At 46.3% G+C, this 14,990-nt stretch overlaps 1 protein-coding gene across 4 annotated transcripts in view; it reads right to left on the reverse strand.

Moving 5' to 3' along the window:
- ZBTB44 (zinc finger and BTB domain containing 44) overlaps nucleotides 1-11,502 on the reverse strand; it is a 36,706-nt gene extending 25,204 nt beyond the window's left edge. For 3 of the 4 annotated variants that reach the window (XM_082070188.1, XM_082070186.1, XM_082070189.1), the window contains exon 1: nucleotides 11,152-11,502. The gene's annotated coding sequence lies outside the window, so the exon portion shown is untranslated. Of the gene's footprint in view, nucleotides 1-9,614; nucleotides 9,685-11,151 lie in introns of all 4 variants that reach the window. The other variant, XM_082070187.1, reaches the window with a different exon arrangement.
- Between the last annotated feature and the right edge of the window lie 3,488 nt (nucleotides 11,503-14,990).

Consider the following 14,990-nt stretch of genomic DNA (forward strand, 5'->3'; position numbering starts at 1 on the left):
GCTTTGAGTTTTAACTGTTATTAGCGTCAAGGTGTAAACTTTGGTCAAATCAATATTTCTGCTGAATGCACCAAACTCAAGCTGTCCAGATGCTGGGACATGAGGTTTATTCAGTGGTGAGGAAACGGATAGGCACAAGGTATGAGGCTCATGAAGGAGCCCCCATTTCTGTGCAAATTCCTTAAAATAGTTACAAAAATTATCTTCTCTCTCCTCAACTTTTGTCATAACAAGCCTGTGGCCTGCTCACCAAATTCGTTTTGTCATCCTCACTCATCACCTTGAAGTGGGTGAAATCTGGACCGCACAGAGCGTGCTCCTAGCCAGCACTCTCCGAAAACTCCAGCAGCGCGTCCCTCGGCTGCCAGGGCCCTCCTGGCACGCTGGGCGAGAAACGCGTCCACTTAACACAGCTGTCTTGACTCAGAGCTGATCAGAACACAACTGAAGGGGCCTGTGAGAGAAGCCAAAGTATTTTGTTAAGAGAACTTGGTAACAGTGCATTACCAAATCTCCTCTGCGGGGCTGGATGGGGAAAGACACTGCTCTCGCAATCCACTTCTGCACATTCCTGTTACTTGATTTCGACTTCATTCGCCAGAAGACGGACTGTACCACAGCACAGGTTCTAGTTCCTCCTTGGGTTTGCAGAATTTTATTCTTTTTTTACCGTGGATATTAAACACAAACAGCACATTACCTGCTGTTAGAGCAATACAGACCACGAATAACTAAGAAACATTTGCTTAGTTCTAAATGTCTTGTTGTGCTCATTCTAAACTATAAAGTTTAAAAAGTGTACAGACTCCAGAGCGAGAAGACCCAAGTCTTCCTCATGCTCCAAGACTGCCTCAGCAGATAAAAGCAGGATGTTTGCTGGATACATGAAAAAAACAACATCTGCTGTAGTGAAAAAGAGGGCAGCACGTCTACTACTTTTATTTTACAATATTAAAACCAACACAAAACACATAGAGCTGTTGTTCTTGGATCAGGAGGTCATAACAAAGAAAAGGCTGTAAACCATTAATTAAACAACCACTAATTTTCAGGAGTTGCTGTTCCTACACATAATGTGAAAAGCAACATGTCTTCGGGATTTTTGTTTTGTTTTCCCAATGAGTCATTTGCATGGAAATGAAGAAGCCGGATGTAAAAATGCAGCAGTCAGGTTCTGACAGCGTGGCAGGAGATATTAGATAAAGAGAGCCCGGGCGAGGGCTGATAGGAACAAGGTTTATATTACAGGCCAGAGGAGCCCACATTTGAGCCCCGCACCCAGCAGAGGATGGAAACGCAAGCACCCAAACCAAGCCACATCCATTGACAACAGTGCCTCCAAAAACCTTCGAAAACTTGTCCGTGATGGGACAGAACAAGACACAGAACTTACCACTTTGGGCCGACATATCTTCCAGCATGTCTTTTGCACACTGTATCTGTTTGAAACCCCCAAGTATGTCCTGGAACTCAGAAAGGAATTTTTCCAACCCCAACATCTGGCAGAATTAAGAAGTCATCTGCCTGACCATAATAGATGACAGATGCCAAGGCCACATTCATTAACTTCAGCAGCCACACACTTGCAGCAAGCTCTTGTACAGCTCTGGTTTGCCATTTCCTCATGAAAGTGACACTTCTGGATTTATTCTTGTCCATTATCCCACATTTGTGGCCTACAGGAAGTGGCCTGAAAGGCTTTCTTCTGACTGATCTCAGATTGGCAAGAGAATTTAATCCGACTGTAAACCTTTCTTTTCAATTTCTGTTGCAGGAACTGCACACCACTTATGTCGCAGGCAAATGAGAGACAAATCAGAGTTTTGGTCTCTGAAGCTGATGAATTCATAGCTGCCATGAGGCAGCTCTATAGCAAATAACCCATACATAGATATATCAGGAAATGATTAACTGAGGAAGTGTCACAGAGCTGGAACTCAAGTCATACACAGTGAAATTTAACCCATTCCCATTGGCTTCTGGGCAACAAAAATCAGTCTGCACAGCACTGTAAATAGCCATGAAGAAGCTGAGATGTGACAACGGCTTGTAACCAAAAAAGCTTGGGAAGCACTGACACCCAACGCAGAGCTCCGTACGTAGGCACTGAGTGTGCTGGATTAATACAGCAAGAAGATGAAAGCATAGCTACAACTCCTCCCCTAGATAAAACCTGGAGATTAAACATCACATTGTAGGTGTGTAAAACATGTTACCACTCCTGTCATTAGAAGTCAATCAATCTAAAAATGTTTCCATTAGACACTGCCGTGATTACAAACATGCAAACTGATATTTTAGTTCTCAAGGAAAAGCTGCTAGTGTACCAGGAGAAGGGGCAGGACTGTTCAGAGATGGTCTCACTTTGTGGTACACACCTGCCAGAAAGCTTGGCAACATTAACACTCTGTTAGTTTTGTCTCTCAAATATTTAGTGCAGGAGCTCTGGTTATTTAAAAATATAGGGATGTTTTCATCTCACAAAGATACATGATTATAGGTGTTTGTATACAACTGCAGAAATCTGGCTATACGAAAACAATCTGAAGAAAATAAGATGGAAGATTAAGAAAACAAACAGAAAATGGGATACCACCTGTGTTTACTGAAGCTAAAGTATGTCAAACTGACTTGATAATGTATTTTTCTGAAAAAAGGAAATCCCACATATGATGAGGACTTAATTAATATGTTTGACTAACTTGACCTATATGGTTACTGGTGAAAACAAGATGAACAGACAAACGGAAGGTAAGGAGCCAGATGAAGAGAAGTAATTCATCTGCTTGAAATAACAGGTTAAAGAATTTACCTGTGCAGTGCCATAAGGGCTTGTTTTAGCAATGATCTTCCGAGTGTTTCCGTAGAGACACTGGCTCAAAAACTGCTGACGAAAAGGTTAAGATGTATCGTCAGCACTATGCATAAAAACAAATGACTGAGAAGTGGAGTCCTAGGAACAGAACAAAATTCACGAGAAATCCAACAGTATGAAACTAAAACCTATTTATTATGTAATAGCGAGCTAGTAACACACTTGAGCTATAATCTGGAAGCTAATTAGTTAAAAGTGACTTTGGAGTAAGACCTCCATACTATTAAATTCAATTGAGCAGCTAACGGAAAGGCCCACAGAACAACCACACCATTTTAATCCTCGTTTTTTGATCAGATGTTTGTCAACATCTATATTTTTGGTGTGTTTTTCTTCTCTGTGCATTTCTTCCTTAATGTGTCTGTAAAGTAAACTACGCTTAGATCTTTTCAGAGCATCTGACTTACCCAGACAACGTTTCAGCTCGAAACATGCACCAGCTAGAACCGATAGGGCACACATTAAGTGCAGCAAGACACCTTTTAATCTCAGGATCTAATTAAAAGAAGAGATTACGATAATCAGGGCAGTACAGTAGCGCATGCTGTATGTAAATTGTTGATCTGACACTACTGCCTATTTTTACGCAAGAGCCAGAAGACAAGATGTTTCTTGAAACCATTTACAGACAGACAAAGAAGATAGATGCAATTTTCTTAAAAGACTCTGTACCTTTCTACATAACTGAGGTTCACTGGCTCCAACAAATTTGATGTTTGATGAACCAGCTGCACTCTTAAATAAGATTTATCTGGGGAGAATTTAACACAGTAACTTTGCACCATTCTGGTGCACAGCAGGCAAAGATTTTCGGGATTGCAACCAGAATATTCTGGCTACTCTTTATTCCTAATGACACACAATAAACTCCACACATTTTTTTCATAGCCTTCCCTCCCCTTCAAGTCGTGTTTTTCCCTAACCATGACAGAGTTTTTCAAGTTTTGGTGTGATCATCTGAAGTCAGCTCTTTCAGAGAACAGAATGTTACCATTCACGACTTCAAAGGCCCCAGATTTAACTTGTTGCCTTTTTGAAGCTGCAGTGCAAAGTATAAACCTTATGTGCCAAATATAGCTTTTCACAGGGTTGAACAAGCAAACTAGATAAACGCCACTTTCCCCAGCCGCCAGCACTTTGAACTTCTCATTGTAGGAATCTCACATTAGTGCTCCCTATAACACATAAATGCAAATTTCCTCAAAATTGAGGCTCACTTAACAACATGAGCAGTAACTGCTTATAAAAAGGTCTTGTTATTTACTGAGTTACATTTATCCTCATGATAAAAATTAATGCGCAGACTTCACCATTGAGATATTTCACAACAGATTCGCTGCCCTACAATTTCTGTTTTCCACCAGTGCTCTGAAATAGCACATGACCAAACCATAAGACAGCTAGTTTAACACTATTTGCCCTGAAAGCCCAAGCTAGAGATGCCTGTGCCATTCATACATGAGCAAATCTCTGGTTTGGGAGGTTTTTGGGGGTTTGATTTTATTCTTTTTTTTTACTAGAGTAAAAGCAACAAGTGAATTCATTTTGTCCTCTTCGCATCCTCATGCAGGCAATCCCCACAGAGCGTAATTAGATTATACTGAATAGACTGATATGTTACATCCCTGAGGCACACATTCAAATTTAACCACTCTTTCCATGACAGTGTTCATGCATAATTTTCAGGTGATCTTAATACGTTCTTTACACTTTTGGTCCATGCAAATTCACATTAAATTTTTTTCCCAAAGTTCTCAGCACAGACAAGCCATTACATGGCTGTTTCCCACTCTGCATAATAAAAAGCAAGGCTTCGTTTTTAGAGTCTCTGGTATTTAACAGCAGTACAAATGACCGACACAAAACAAACAAAAAAATACAAGTTGAACATTAAATTCTTCTAAGTACTGCAAATTTGCCAAAAAATATCCATAAAGTACTTTTACTTATCACACGACAGCAACCTTCTTGTTTCAACTAATTGCAGAGAGCTATTTTTTCTTATTTTACCATGGCTACCCAAAACACTTCAGTCTTCACTTGCACAAGTCCTGCAAGCCCATCGACATGAGCCTAAGAAAAATATACATCAAAAAGACTACTCAAACTAACCTCACAAATTAGTAACAAAACCAAAACTCTCCAAGCCCTTTTTGTGAAAGAAATGTCAAGAAAAATGGCATGGACTTTTGTATCTGCATACCAAAATAATTCTAGTAGAATTTCTTGGTAGCATTACTGTATTAAATTCATTAAAGAGTCAAAAGGCAAAACAAAACCAAAACCAAACTATCTGTGCTTCCTCACACACTATTTACAGAATAGTGCCAAGTCCTACTACATCTTTGAAGAGACAAAGGCACACACCGTGTGTTTTGGGGCGGAAAAGGGCCAATTTCAGAGATGACAGTAAGTGATGGCACAGTGAAAATGGTGCTTGGAAAACAAATTATTTCTTCATTTCCTCCAAGATTAAGAACCAGGGCCTAACAGGGTGTGTTACACCCCAGGAGCGGCCCAAAGGGAAGAATCCCTCCCCTCCACTCTCACCCCAAGCTGTGCCTCCCATCTTACAGTGCACGAGGCTTTAATTTTTGTCACTTGGAAGTGACATACACGTCTCTTGATTTTACAGAAACAAATGACTGTAACTGCGTATCACAATCATCAGGTTTGTGACAGCCAAATTTGGCTAAGTACTGGCTTTTACTAGTTCTGAACAAAGCTCACCTGTCAGCCAGTTTGTTGTTTGAAGTATTCAGGTTTATTGCCCAAAAAAATGACAGCTTTCCTTGTCTCATCTTTATTCCAGGTTAGCAAGGAAGCATTATACATTAGTGAAATCCATGTTAACTGCAATAAATGAATTTTTCTGAAGTCCAATACAAATCTTTAAAGCACACTAGCCCCATTAACACCTGAAGCACTGGAAGCCCGTGCTGACAAGAAACACCATGGAAAAACCTGTGTAAAAGAGCAAAGGGAGATCAAGGGAGAGTCACACATGGTGCGCAATCTGAAGAGGCGAGAAGGCTTTGCTAATCCAGACAGCGTGGACCAGGGCCAGCTAGTCAAGGTGTCACAGACACATAAACAAGCAGCCACCTTTCCAAAGGAAGCCGCTGTAAAGAATCCTGAACAAGTTGAAGCAAGGCAGGAATGTGGTTGTGTCATCAGCCTTTTAGCACTATGTGTGCCCTTTATTTTCCTAATGACTCATTTATGCAGATAAATGCCTAAAAGGAGTTCTTCTTGGCCCCAAAAACTAAAAGTCCTTGTATTTACCCAAAAATCACATTATCAGGTGAGCAGCAACTATGCAGGCTTTCTAACTTTGTTCCATTGTATGGCCAAACCCCGACTGGCAGAACCACATCCATGGATGGGGCTGGGGATAAGGAGAGTTTTGTGGGGTTTTTTTAAACCTTCAGCATCTGTACTAACATTTCACAGAAACTTCTCAGAGTAGGTCTTTCTTAATGGGGCTATTTATCCACTTTAAAACAAACAAACAAACAACAACAAAAAAAAACACAAGATGCTGAGAGAAAACTGCAGGAACTGTCAGACCTGCAGGGCCCAAACGCCACGTAAATTAGAACTAGTGGGTTAAGAGACAAGTAGGTCCCACGGTAGGGACAGTTATTTCCAAACCCACTAGTGATTTTTAGGGCTCTTGTGTCTCCATAGGACTCAGCATCTTCATGCTGCCAAAACCTTCCAGAAGACTTAACCTAGGCAAGTACTCACCGTAATTGCAGTTTCTCCATAAAGTACTCTTGGTAACATTTAAATACAAAATGCCATCTGTGGCTAGATTTATAAACTCAGATCTTTGTCAGTGTCTGTAACTGTATTTCCACTAAAATAGCTCTCCCTACAATTACAGTGTTTATTTGTACTTCTGAATCTAAAACATTACACACAGTAAATGTTTATAATGTTATCACAGATGAGCTACAAAATATCCCCTTATTAGAAAGCATCTCTTCATGCTCTGAAAAAAATGCCTTTTTTCGAGCCTTCTTGGGTAAAGCAAGCAAATAAACTCTGTGGTCAAATCACCTCAAAACAATATAGCAGAACTCGAAGAAAAAAAAAGTGATGCAGAACAGCCTCTGCAAACAGATGTACTAAATAGACAGGGACACTATAGCGTGTAAAAGAAAAAAATAAAAATAAAAATAAAATAAATGCACCAAGGAACGATCATTACCCTGTCTGTTCGTGCTCTTCCACCTTCCCCCTAATGATTTACCCCTGGCCACTCTTGCAGGCCACATGCTGAGCTCAACGCACATTTTGCAGCCCTTATTATCCCATCGTTCAACCTGTTCATGCCAAATAATTACTTCCCCAGCTCTAAATTGGAACATATTAAAAACATGCTATCTACAAATAATGCACAGTAAAGTGACTTCCTTAACTTGATGAAATGGAATGTAAGAATTAAATGAAATGCCGCGTGGTTACAATTCCTCTCTTCCCATCCGTAAGCACAAATACCATTTTATTGGGTTTGCAGTTCATTCCCCACCACCACCATTTCATTTAGGCACCTTTTATAAAGCAGTACTAGACATTTGTTTTCATCCAGTGAAACCATTAGAAGAATCAATTTGATCTCCAAGGCAAGTTAAGAGTAATGGACTCCTATGTTTACTTAGCAATAAGTACACAATGATTTAATTAGATCTATATGCTCTAAACTGCATCTTTCAAGGCAACAGCAGCAGTCACGAAGATAGTGAGGCATTTCAACTTACATAAATCAATGTTTTCAGTATTTTTTTCTGCAAACCACCTACTTCCATATCAAAACACTATTGCAGGTAGAGGTGTATCTCCCACCCAGCTCTGCTCCTGCAACCTCACACTTTTTCAAAGAAACAAGCAGTTCAGTTGCTGCCCCTTTTCAGCCACACACGATTCCAAGATTGATGTCGTATTTCAAGCGACAGACTGTGAACGCGCTCTGCAACCGTAGCATTTAATTTAGAAGTCAGCACTCGACACATTGAAGTATTTGGAATTTCTGAAGTCTGGCTGTCTGCACAGTTGCATAATTTGAGCAGGGATAACCTACTTATAATCAGGCGAGATAGAAGAATGTCAACAAACAATCCCTTCTACGTCAAGAGACATCTCCTTCCTTGTCACGTGCCAACAAGAGCATCACTGCTTTGTCACAGTTTGACTTTCTTCTTGTTTAAGCTAGTGGATTACAACACCTAAAAGGATCGAAGGTACACGTATCGCCAGATCTTCCCACAAGAAGAAACTCAAACATTCTCAAAGCCATTGAAAAATAAGTTTACCAGAGGTAATAGACAATACCAGTGAAACGCCAGATGTGAAGCAACCAATATAAGCACAAAGTACCCGAGACCACCTCCTTATCAGTGACAACTCACACAAACACCGTTCACCTCACAGCATCACACATCCATTCACAAGAAGGAAATAAAAATAAAAAGCCCCTTTCCACCAAGTCAGGGGATACAATAAAAAATAATGTTCGGACACTGGTGCAGTTTTACACAGAGGGGAAGAGCTGTATTTGCTTTTGATCCTCTTAGCAAGGAGCTGACCAGACCCTCTTAATAGCACACGCTTGCTACAGACACCAAAACACAAACCCACCTCTTTTAAAAGTTGTCAGAGTTTATGATTAACCTCCTGTTGCAATAACCATGCAAGGATTCAGTTTCACTTGCTGACTACTTCTCCTACGTATTGCGGAAGAAATACATAAGGACACTCCCCCACTTCCAAACCTCACAGTCACAAAAAGAGAAATTGTCTCACGCTGTAAACAAAAGCAGCGCAAAGCCTTCTGTGTGGGAAAGAGAGCGCAATCCTCCCTCCTGACAAGTCAGCATCCGTGCAACGTCCACCTGGGGAGACTAAAGTAGGGCTGGAAATTCCCTTCCCCTGGAAAGGGACTGCTTGGAGTGTTCACACCAATTAAAGTTTTGGATTAAAAACAGCTGTTTAAACAGAAGTAGTCCCTGGGGAGAGACACTTAGAGCATTGTAACTGGTTTCTGGTATAAACAGTTTTACAGCAATGGAGGAATTTAGACTGGTAGAGCTGTGTCTAAGCCAGCAGGTTCACACTTGTTCAGCTCCATCTCCTTAAATAGATGCACTTCAACCCAGGCAAGGTCTCCAGGTGCATCACACCTTGGATCTGCATTATATGTAGATGCCAAGGTGCCGTAAGATACCTCGCCAGCAGGAGAAAAGCACATTGCACTTGGAACACTGTAAAAACCTCCTGGACACCTGTCTGTGACCCACTTGAGCTGAAGCAGTTCCCACTCAGTGCCACCTCTCAAGGCCCACAGTGCAGAGCTGCGGGTGTGCCCCGCACACGATAAACAACACATCACCTTGTCTACAAAAAACACACAGCTAGAACCTGGGGATCAACTCGGGGTGGACTGGGTGACCTCCACTTAAATAACAGCTAAGTGTGCTAGACACCCCAAGGATAAATAAAACAAAAATTAGAAAAGGGGTAAAGGAAAAGCCTCGTATCAGGCAGAAGCACGGAGAGAAAGCGGGGTGAACAGGTAACTGGGAAACCTGAGAAATTCGCCACGTGGGTATGGAAAACCCAGGACTTCACGAGGAAAATTACTAAAGCAAGAGACTTCTAGAAACCTGCAGAGTAGATCCCAGGCTGGACAAATTACGTACAGGACCAGAAAAGAGAAACTGAATGTATTTCCGACCTGTGGTTTCCAGCTTGGGATCTGCAGAGACCTAGGAAGTACGCAGGCTACTTCTTTGTACTCTGGTGGGCTGTTCAGAACAGAAAAACCAAAAGTCAAAGCAAGAAACATGGTAGATTTAACCTGTATCGTACTGCAATATCAGCAGGGCACATGAAGAAAAATGATTGAAAGTCCCTGTGATGAAAGATGTAACAGGCAGCAACGAAGCACAGCCGAGAAGAGATAAGAAATGGGTAAGAAAGGGTGACCTCTCTGGCACGTGCAGCAGGGAAGCACCACGGTCTGGGGGCAGGCACCGAAACACCTGCCGCTGGGCATCTGTGGGAACCTGCAGGACACGAAAGGACAAACAGTGGAAACCTGTGCCCTGGAAGCGTGCAGGAAAAACACCTGTGTGCATCCCCAAGGCTGCGGGTGAAACGCTGCCTGTGCCTTCCCTGATGTGCGCAAACAAGCACAGCGCAGGACGCACCGCCTTTGGGGAGGCAGTCAGGAGGAAAACCCGCGTGTGTGTAAATATATATATATATATATATATATATATATATATACATATCTGTAGGATGCAACAGACCCTCCCTCATCAATGGGCAGAACAAGCTCCACAGCACAAACAGGGGATGGGCTGGAAGAGCTGTCCCTTAGGCTTTGGTGGATGGTATCTGCATGTCTATTTGGGTGGAAAAAGAAAAAAACCCACCAAACTTTGCAGCTTTAGGTGGAGAGGTAGAAGTCCTCTGGCTGTATGTATTTAACAAGCTGCGGTGGTCAAGCATAGAGCACACCTGTGTGCAGAAAAAGAAGTCCAGCGGATTCTGGAAGGCAGCAGTACCCTTGTCTTGTGTGTACGAAGGGAGGCAACAGGCTTTTGGCAAGCAAGCTGCAGACTATACCCTCCTCAGCATCTGTCAGTGTTTATGTTTGTATATAGGAAAATAACCCCAAATACATAGAAGGGGAGCAGAGAAACAGATCTTGGCAGATGAGAACGAGGATCGCGCGTGGACGTGGGTGCAGAGGCAGTGCAGCAGACCCTGGCAGATGGACGGTGACAAATACGCAGAAAGGGGTGTCGTAGAAAAAAAAATAGAAATAAAAATAACAACAAAGGGGCAGCCAGTGGGGATCCCTGTTTCCCTCCCGCCAGCCCTTAGCGGGAAAGGGAGGAAGCGGGAATCCCGCTGGGATGGAGAGACGATACAACCCCTGCCCCCCCCCAAAAGAAACTACACATTTGTCTGTGCAAACACCGCGGAAAACGGGGGGGCACGGAGAGAACAAACCCCCCCGGAACGCGGAACCCGCCCGGCGGTGACACGGCCCCTCACGGAGGGACACACACGTGCGCGCGGAGGAAGTGCCACCCCTCACCCCCTGGGGACACCGGTCACACACCCCCACACCCCCACCCCCCACGGGAAACACGCGTGCACGGCGCGGGGGGGCGGGCAGACGGAGACGGACCCGCCCCCCGCCCCTAAGGGAACCAACGGCCGCCCCCCCCCCCCAAGGCCCGGCCGCGCTCCCCCGTTACCTGCGGGTCGGTGGAGGCCCGGGCGTGCGCGGGGAGGCCGAGCCCCCCTATCTGTGGCCGCGCCGGGGCCCCGCCTGGGCCATGACGGTGAACCGGGATGCGGCGGAGGATGAGGGGAGGCAGGGGAGGCTGAGGAGGATGAAGAGGCCGCCGCCGCCTCCCCCTCAGGCGGCCGCGCGGGAGGGGGAGGGGGCGCGCGCGCGAGTGCACCCCCCCCGCGAGGTCGTGCGCGTGGGTGCGCGTGGACGCGGCGGCGCGCGCTGCAAACCGGGCGGGGGCGGGGGGGGGAGGGGAGGGGGGAGAGAGATCCCGGCGGGTCCGAGCTCCCGCGCGCCGCGCCGCCCGGGCACTTTGTTTGTGTCCCACAATGCACCGCGGCGGGGCGGCGGGGGCGGGCGGGCTGCGCGTGCGCAGGGCGGGAGCGGCCCGGGACCGGCACCCCGCGGCGGGCAGCGCTGCGAACGGGCGTTCCGGGCCGGGCACGGGCCCACCGGCCCCCGCCCGCGCCCCCGCGGCCAGGACCGGGCGTCCCAACCGCCTCGGTGCGTGCCCCCCCGGGGCCAGGACCGTGCATCCTACCGAACATGGAGTGCTCCGGTGCGTGCACAGCACGGTGTGCATCGCCACTCACTGACCGCATTGCATGCACCCCCGGGGCTCAGAAACCGTGCACACCGTGCATTGCGCCGGGCAGGGGGTGCTCCGGTGCATGCACAGCACCGTGCACTGTGCACCCCTCACCGAGCACGTTGCACACAAGCCTGGTGCCCAGGACCGTGCACACCGTGCATCCCAACCCTCCCGGTGCTCCGGTATATGCACCCCAGGGGCCAGCACCGAGCACGGGGTGCTCCGGTGCACGCACAAGACCGTGCACATTGTGCATAGCTCCTCACTGAGCACGTTGCACGGACCCCGGGGCTCAGGACGGTGCACACGGTGCATGGACCCCGGGGCTCAGGACCGTGCACACGGTGCATGGACCCCGGGGCTCAGGACCGTGCACACGGTGCATGGCTCTGAGCAGCGGGTGCTCCGGTGCATGCACAGCACCGCGCACAGCGTGCATAGCGCCTCACCGAGCGCATTGCATGCACCCCTGGAGCCCAGGACCGTGCCCACCGTGCATCCGAACCCTCCCGGTGCTCCGGTGTGCACCCTCGGGCCCAGGACCGTGCATCTCACTGAGCATGGGGTGCTCCAGTGCATGCACAGCACCGTACGCTGTGCACAGCTTCTCACCGAGCACGTTGCACGCACCCCCTTGGCCCGGAACAGTGCACACTGTGCACCCCAACTCTCCCAGTGCTCCGGTGTGCGCACCCCCCAGGCCCAAGACCCTGCAAACTGCCCTCCAGCTTGCACCCATCCCAATCAAATTTAGAACTAACGAGTATCCAATTAATCCACCCTCATAATTTGGCCCAAATCTGTGCTAACTCGGGGTAAGCACAGCTTAATTTAGTGTGATCAGCGCAACCATTTGCGCCGTGGCTTGTTTTACGATGGTTTCTGTTGTTACTGGGGTTGGGTTTTTTCTTTTGTGATGAGCACTCAGTAAATCGAAGCAGGAAACAGATTGAAAGGCCGCGGTCCAAAAATGTTAATCAGCAGTAAAAAATTTAAAACCAGCCATGCTGCTCCATCGGAAAACAAAAAATAGAGGCCCAATTCCCTACGCTGTAGTAAAAACCCAGGACCGTTTTAGATGATTCCTTGCAAAACTGAGGAGAGAACCAGAATCCCGGTGCTTTGCAAGGTTGGACTTAATTCTCCTTTTGCTTCCTCTTATATTGGTTTTATATTTGTGGGGAGCTGCATTACAACCCTGGTGCACAACAGCCATCCATTGCAACCTAATTCTGTGCGAAACCGGAGCAAAACAGCACCGATTTCAGCAGGTTGCACGTGTGCACGGGTTGCTCCCACTTTAATAAGACATAATTTGCAAGGGAAGGAAGAATCTGCTCCTGGCTATCCATGGTAACACCTGAATTGCAGAAGATAGATTAAAAGCAACTTGAGCTGCCATCCCTCACCTTCAAAATGCTGCTCCGGAAAGTGTGGAGCTGGGGGTGTTTGATGGTGGAACTGTTGTAGATCAAGCGATTTTAGTCAACCGATGGCCGTATCCCGCTTGAGACTTGTTCTGAGCATGTCGTGGGCTTTACACGGGGCGAGAAATAGAGTCCAAACTACCCAAATTCATGCCTGGAAGATGATAAAATTCAATGTGGTTTAGATTCTCACCGTGTCTTCAGTGATTCAGACCCATCCCTGCTAAAAAAAAATAAGCCTTTTATTTTATTTCTTCCTCTTTCTCGCTTCTCCTTACAATCTCTGCCTTCCAGCCACCATCTCCACATGGGTCATTAGCTTTCCAATTAACAGTGTTTGGGTGGGGGAAGCTGGTAGGTTTGGGACACAACCCAACTCCAGGACGAATTTCTCCCCGCTCCAGCTGAAAAGGCCGGTTTATTAATGCCAATTTATTATCCTTCGCTACCTGAAGAGGGTCTCCAGCCGCTCCCAGAGCCATGGCGTTTGCTGGAGTAAATTGGTATTGATTCACGCCTGCTCGGGTTTCCTAAGCTACCGGGTCGTTCTTTCATGCCATTCGCTTTTGCTGCAGATTTGGGAGTTTCTCAGCAGAGGCATCACAATGAATTGCTGAAAACCCCACTCCTGCTATTTTCCTGGCAGGGGGATTTGCTCTTATGAACATTTTACAGCATCATGGGTTCGATTCATGGACACAGGTGCCTTGCTCGCTGCCTTCAAGCAATCGGAACGCACGATTTCTGGCTGGAAGCTGTTTTACCCTCTTTTTGCAGCCTGTGGGATACGTTTTCCTTCGCTTCGGCGGCTCTTGGAGCCGATCCCGTGCTGCTAGGAGCCTGTGTTCCTGCTCCTGGCAGCACACATCCATTAATACCGAAAGCAAATTACACCTGCCCTGCACAGCCTTCTTCCCCCCTCCCTGACCTTGGCACCTCCAGAGGGAAAAATCTCTTTACTCCCAGCTTTAAGAAAGCTCTTAAACTCAAGAACAGCATTAGCACAAGGACAAGGAGGAGCAAATATCCAGGAATAAGTTGGGCTGGAGATCAGGAGAGTCCAGCCATTGGAGGGAGAAGATTTGGGAATGAAGGAGCAAACCAGCATTTCAACACGTACCTGGGGGAGCAGCCTGTGGCATCCCACATCATCCAAAAGTGCCTTATAAGAGGAAAAAAATGCAGATAAAATATAATTATACAAGGCTGGGGAGGAGCACTAGTCACGGCATGGAGTGGAGGATCCTGCCATGGGTTCATCCTAATAATTTCCCTCCAATGGGACAACACAAATCCATCTCTCTGCCTGCTGGTCCCCGTTGTCTCTGGAGTACCATGGTAGACACGGTGACAGAGAAGCTCCCACAAGGTTTATTCTCTCGTCCCACTATTCTTAAGTTGTGATGGTTGTGCAGCTATGATTAATTAGGGCTTTTTTCCTACCTGGTAATATCCCGAAGCCTTTAGCATTGTTTGAAATTCAAATTATTCAACTCAAACCCAGCGGTGGCAACAAAATGACATAAAAGAAAGTTGCGGGGGAAAGCTGGGGCCCTGATGAGCTGAAACCCAGGACCCGGCTGTACCGATGCCAGGGGAAGTCATCTAAAATAAATGTCACACCTGGTTATAAATAGGGTGGCATGCATCGCTGTGCCCATTTATGTGGTGACACGTCCCATGGAGACACGTTAACTCTTTCCTTTCCCCTCCCATGGGCCTCTGCCCAGCCACAGCATCATTTTCCAGCCCCATCGGTGGATGGAAATCACCAATATACAG

Source organism: Streptopelia decaocto (assembly GCF_964273445.1).
Source record: "Streptopelia decaocto genome assembly, chromosome: 21".
In the NCBI taxonomy this organism is placed as follows: domain Eukaryota; kingdom Metazoa; phylum Chordata; class Aves; order Columbiformes; family Columbidae; genus Streptopelia; species Streptopelia decaocto.